The sequence below is a fragment of the Arachis duranensis genome, chromosome 5, assembly GCF_000817695.3.
Source record: "Arachis duranensis cultivar V14167 chromosome 5, aradu.V14167.gnm2.J7QH, whole genome shotgun sequence".
Lineage (NCBI taxonomy): Eukaryota > Viridiplantae > Streptophyta > Magnoliopsida > Fabales > Fabaceae > Arachis > Arachis duranensis.
The window spans coordinates 71,659,101-71,666,306 of NC_029776.3; positions in this window are offsets into that span (position 1 = coordinate 71,659,101).

Below are 7,206 nucleotides of genomic sequence, written 5' to 3' on the forward strand. Positions count from 1 at the left end.
TACACTAATAATTTTTCTCTTCAAATTATTAACGTACTTTTCTAATATACTCTAAGTACCTACACAATATATAATATCAATTAGCGTTCAAATTTAAGTTCCAATATTGTTATTAACGAGAGAGGTTTATTAATTTTTAAAAAAATTTACACACAATAAGTTTTGTATCAATATATCATGATTCATTTTAAAAATAATATTTATTCATCTAAGTTATAGAGTGTCTTGAAAAATCATATTTAAATAATTTTTTTATTTTTTAACTATTTTATATTTTTAGATTGAAAACTTTGTATTTTTTTATTCAAGCTTTATTTTTATATTTTATTTTAATTGTCTTATTTAAAACTATTAATATGAATTTTATTTTGTAAGATAAATAAAAAGATGAGATTTTTTTAATAAATTAAATTATTGAAAAACTTACTTATTATAAGAGAAGTTAAGTATATTTCTTGATTATAAGAATACATATAATTCACTTTTGAATGTAATCAAAATAAATATAAATTTATTCAATGTTTTAAAATTTACATTAATATTAAAGAAAAGATAAGATTAGTTTATCTACATCAAAATAAAATAGCAAAAATTGAAGATAGAATTTTAAAGATAAGATAGATGAATAATAATATAATTTCTAAAAAAGATAACAAGATTGAAATAGGCGTAAGACACATTTCAATCGATTGGGTAGCATTACCAATCGATTGAAGTTGGCAAAAAATTTAACTTTATCACCTTCCAATCGATTGGATTACATTACCAATCGATTGAATTTGGCTAACACTTCAATGTCACCACTTTCCAATCGATTGTATTTGGAAAATCTATGTTGTTTTCGTGAATTCAATCGATTGAGTAACAAAAACAATCGATTATTTTTGGGCATTCATTCGATTGGAAAGTATAAACAATCGATTGCTTTAAGTGAAAACCATTCTACCTTACAACTTTCAATCGATTGTTTTGTGATACACTGTAATTCAATCGATTGTTTTGATAAACCAATCGATTGAATTTCAAGGAAACACGATTTAGAAGCCATGGACGAACGCCATGGCCAAAAACTTTATTAGGATCAATGGAGGATATAATTGGTTGTTGTTTTTGTATTTAATTGTTAATAAATATAATAGATAATTGATAAAATAATAATTTATAAAATAAAAAATAATTTTTATAATTAAATAAAATATATAGAATTAATTTGTAATTAAAATTAGTTCAAGAACTATGTAGTAATTGTTAAAAACACTCTAAAAATATGTTTTTCAATGGGACCATTAAGTGGTCCAAAGGTTATGGAACCACCGAATTCTGAGCCAAGACTCTAAGATAGCGTTTGTTTTCGGGGGTAGGACACGGAGACATGGACAACACTTGTTTAAAAAGTGTTTGGAAGCAGAGACATGGATAGTGGACATATTGTCTCCGAGGCAGTTTTTTTTATATTTTTGTATCCACTCTTTTACGAAGGACAATGATGGACATGAGATTTGGAAGAGTGGACTCGAAAAATTTTATAAATTTTGTTTTCCTTTTTTTCCACTATTATCCCTTCTTATTTTTTTGTTCAGAGATACTTTTTTATTCCTGTTCTTTCTCTATCTCTTTCTTTTCCATGTACTCTCTTCTTTCTGTAGAATTTTTTATTGGGGATAGATAATTCTTTTCTTTTTATCGTTTTACTTCAATACCATTTTAATCTTATATTATATTATTTGATTTTAAATTAATTTTTTATTTAAAATTAATTTGACTTATTAACTTAAACAAAATTTTTTATTAATCAAACTCAAATTTATTTTTTTTGTTAATCTTAACCATATGTATTCCTACATATTAATAATAAATTTTAAAATAAAATAATTATATTTATAAATTTTATTTTAATATAAATACTAATATACTTTTTTATTAAAATTTTTTGCCTCTTCAAATATTTTTTTCAAGTTCCGTCTGTACTCCTACGTACTCTCATTTTTTATTAAATTAATTTGTATTGATGTAGAAAATTTGGAATCATAGGGCTATTTTAGTCATTTCATATAATATTTTAGTCTTGTCCATGTGTATCCAAACATAATACTAGACATTATTACATTAGTGTCTTATCCATTGTATCCAAACACAATATACAAAAGATAATTTTTAGTGTCTCCATTCTATTGTCTCCGTTTCAGTGTCATGTTCTATCCTATTTGAAAATTAAATAATAATTTATTTGTGATTTATTATATTTATTTATAATTTTATTTTTAGAAAATTATTTATAAAAAATAATTAAATTAAAGTTATATATGAGACTTTGAATTTCATATTAATTAGAATTTATGTAACTTTTATGATAAGTAGATTTTTTTATTTAAAATTTAAAATTTTAGTAATTAAAAAATAATGAGAATTTGTTAGTTTAATTTGAATAATTGGGATTTGGGGTTTAATGCTTTAATTTTAGGAACTAAAATTTTTTTATTAGATTATCTATAATTTTTAAATTAGATTAGCTGCTCGAAACTAATTGATGAATTTATAAATAAATAGTATTTTCAAAAATAATTATGTTGAATTATATTTGATTTTCAATTACTATTCTACTCTCTAATTTTATTAAAATTTTTATACTATCCAGACCCTAAAATTCCTAATTTTACCATATTCTAATTCTAATCCTAATTCCCAAATCAAAATCCTAACTCTAAGACACGCTCGCCCACACCTCACTCTACTCACTCTCAGTGCCGCACACAACACTCACACACCCCTTACTCATAAACACACACGCAGAGAGAAGAAGAAAGGAAAAAGAGGTGTAGGTTAACGTCGGCCAAGGCTCCGCTGCCACGCTTTGTCCCTACTTCTATAGTTGCCATCGTCGAGAGGAGAAGAGTCAGAGGAGAGAGACATCGAAATTGTCGCACACGAGAGAAAGAAAACGCGATGGAGGAGAGATGAAGGAGTGCTCCGTACTGTTAGGGCTTGTTGCCATTACCGTCGCATCTTGTCGCCATGAAGTCGTCATCATCACTGCTTTGAAGGGAGCCGCCACTGTCGATGTGATGAGGAGAAGGGGAAAGCAAATGGAAAAGAGTGTAAGACCCCGATTTTTAAAAATTAAATAAGAAATTTATTTATAATTTATTATATTTAATTAAGATTATATTTTTAAAAGATTTTATATATAAATTAAGGAATTTATTAGTTATGATTTAAAATTTTAGTAATTGAATGATAATAAGGATTTTATATGCTTTAATTTGAATAATTAAATTTTTAGCTCTATTTTATAATTTAAAGAAAATTAATTTGATTATCTCTAAATATTGAATTAGAGTATTGAGTTTAAAAGAATTTGTAAATTGATGATTAAATGATAATTTTATAGATAATATTATTAGATTCAAAATTTGTTTTCAATTACTCTATTACCCCTTAATTTTATTAAAATTACTAAACTACTCAAAATCCCCAATTTCATACACAAACCCTAATTCCGAAATTAAACCCTAATTGGCACTAACCCTAACCTAACACTCACCCTCACTCCCTTATCATATCAACACTGCCTCACCACCTTACCCATTGCCATTTCACCCCATTTTCCCTCTCAGCTGCAATGCATATACCCAAATAAATGAAAAAAAGAGTGAGATCTAAGAGACATTAGAGGAGAAGACGATCGAGCCAAGGAAGGAGAGGGAGCGGCCGTCACACTGCCACCGTCGCGCACCACCACCGCGCTGTCAAGGCTGTCGCGTCACCGATGAAGGGAAGAGGGAGAGAGGCGCAAAGTTCACGAGAAAGAGAGAGAGGCTGAACGCGGGGAGCATTCCTCGTCGCCACGCCGTTTCACCGTCGCCCTCACCGCCAGCTCACCGCCAATCCGCCCACGAACAGACGTCGCTGGAGGAGCTTCGCGCCAGTTGTAAGAACTGGAATTTTCACGTATAACTGTTTTAACAAAATAATAATTTTTAACTGCCCGGAGTCGGTTCGAAAATATAGAAATGTTCTTTTTAAAATATAAAGGTGAAATTTGATTTCAATGAATTTTTTGAATTGGAAAATGTATTATTTCAAAATTTTTTTTATAAAAATACGTACCGGTGCTTAAGCCGGTACTAGTTTGTCCAGAATCGCGTATTTTGGAAAATAAGATGTTGAAAATTGAATTTATTATTTTGAAAAACAATAATTTTGAATCGAAAATCGGGCGCTAATCTTAAAGGTTTTGACCCACAAATGGACATAAAACGCTAACGGCTTGGACTGGACCCAAACCGGGTCCAAGGCTCAACATATATATGTATGTTTAATGAGCTTTCAGCTCATTTTTGCCCTAAAACAAAGAAAGGGGCACTGATTGAGAAGAGAGGAGAAGTGAGGGTTTGGTCACTATTCACAACCATCTTCCAGCGACCATAAATTAAGTTACAGTGCTTCAATTGACGAGCCGTTTGCGGCCACGCAAAGCTCTTGTCGAGCTCTTCGTTTCTAGCTAAGTTTTGTTGAAAAGAAATTGAAACTCAAGCTCCATTTTCCAGCCCTAATAATTCTGGATTTTTGGATTTGGTTTTCGAGTAAGTTTTGTGATTTTGGTTGTTTAGGGGTGATCTAGCATTGGAATATTGTTGGGTTTTACCCCTAACCTCGTGGGTAAGGTAAGGTTTCACTAAACCCTTGTGATTTAGTTGTTTTGTGAACCTTAGGATTGATGTTGGTATGTTTTAATATGTTAGATTGAATTTTGGTGTTTGTTGGAGTTGGTTTGAGGCTTTGGATCGAACTTGGTGGTTTCGTTTTGGTGTTTGGTGCATTTTGGAAATCGGCCAATGTATGGTTTCGGTTTTCTTTGTATCATATGCAATGTTTCGTGAACCTTAGGCTAGTTGACCTTAAGATAGGTGATAAAGCCATATTTCATGGTTTATCTTGTGCTTAATTGAGTGGTTTTTATCAACTCTTTACCCACTTATTCATACTATTTGCATGGTTTTACATTTGCCTTCCTAATTATGTGCTTTGATTGAAAACATGATCCTTTGATCTTATATTTACTTATTATTAATCCTCTCTTATTACCATTAGATGCCTTGATATGTGTGTTAAGTGTTTTCAGATATTATAAGGCAGGAATGGCTTAGAGGATGGAAAGGAAGCATGCAAAAGTGGAAGGAATATAATAAGTTGGAGAAATTGCTAAGCTGTCTAGCCTGACCTCTTCACACTCAAAAGGCTATAACTTTAGCCACAGAAGTCCAAACGACGCGGTTTCAGTTGCGTTGGAAAGAAAATGTCTGGGGCTTCGATTTGATATATAATTTGCCATAGCTGCCCTGACGCTAGGCAACGCGAACACGTGAGTCACGCGGACACGTGACCTGGCAAGAACGCAACCCGCGCGGCCACGTGAGCTATGCGGCCGCGTCACTTTTCTGCGACCTGTACGGACCAGAAAGCACTGGAAGTGACTTCTGGGCTGTTTCTGACCCAGTTTTCAGCCCAGAGAACACAGATTATAGGCTATAAAGTGGGGGAATGCATCCATTCATAATCATGCTTTCATAATTCACTTTCCATGATTTAGGTTTAGTTTTGAGAGAGGTTCTCTCCTCTCTCTCTTTAGGATTTAGGACTTCTCTTAGTTTTAGGAGTGACTCTCAATCCCAGGTTCTTTATTTTTATTTATCCCAATTTAATTTATGAACTCTTCCATGTTATAGATTACTCTTTTAATTAATGTTATTTAAGGTATTTCAGTTTAATATTGCTTTCTTTTATTTACATGATTATTGCTTCCCATCTAAAGACATTTTTATTCCAGCAGCTTCAATTTCCTTTCCTTTTGGCCTTGGTTAAATAATTGGTGACCCTTGAGTTATCAAACTCATTGTTGATTGAAAATTGGAATTAATTCATCCACTTAACTTACCTTCATAGTTAGAGGTTAACAAAGTGGGAGAAAAATCCAATTCTCATCACAATTGATAAAGATAACTAGGATAGGACTTCCAGTTCTTATACCTTGCCAAGGATTTTATTAGTATTATTTTATTTTACTTGTCATATAATATATTCCCACCTTACTTCTAAAACCCCAATTTTACCATTTTCATAGCCAATAATAAGAACATACCTCCCTGCAATTCCTTGAGAAGACGACCCGAGGTTTAAATACTCGGTTATATATTTTAAAGGGGTTTGTTACTTGTGACAACCAAAACATTTGTACGAAGGGATTTGATGAGCGGATATTTTATACGCTTTTTGGGGGTAATTTCATGTAGATTTTAGTATGTTTTAATTAGTTTTTAGTAGAATATTATTAGTTTTTAGGCAAAAATCATATTTCTGGACTTTACTATGAGTTTGTGTGTTTTTCTGTGATTTCAGGTATTTTCTGGCTGAAATTGAGGGAGCTGAGTAAAAATCTGAGTTAGGCTGAAAAAGGACTGCTGATGTTGTTGGATTCTGACCTTCCTGCACTCGAAATGGATTTTCTGGAGCTACAGGAGTCCAATTGGCGCGCTCTCAACGGCGTTGGGATGTAGACATCCAGAGCTTTCCAGCAATATATAATAGTCCATACTTTGCGCAAGGATAGACGACGTAAACTGGTGTTCAACGCCAGTATCATGCTGCTGTCTGGCGTCCAGCGCCAGAAACAGGTTACAAGCTGGAGTTCGATGCCAGAAACAGGTTACAACCTGGCGTTGAACGCCCAAAACAGCCCCAGGCACGTGAGAAGCTTAAGTCTCAGCCCCAGCACACACCAAGTGGGCCCCAGAAGTGGATTTCTGCACCATCTATCATAGTTTACTCATTTTTTTTGTAAACCTAGGTTACTAGTTTACTATTTAAACAACTTTTAGAGATTAACTTTGTACCTCATGACATTTTTCAGATCTGAATTTTATACACTTTGACGGCATGAGTCTCTAAACTCCATTGTTGGGGGTGAGGAGCTCTGCAGCGTCTCAATGAATTAATGCAATTATTTCTATTTCATTCAAACGTGTGTGTGTTCCTATCTAAGATGTTCATTCGCGCTTAATTGTGAAGGGGGTGATGATCCGTGACACTCATCACCTTCCTCAATCCATGAACACGTGCCTGATAAATACCTCCGTTCTACATCAGATTGAATGAGCATCTCTTAGCTTCCTTAATCAGAATCTTCGTGGTATAAGCTAGAACTGATGG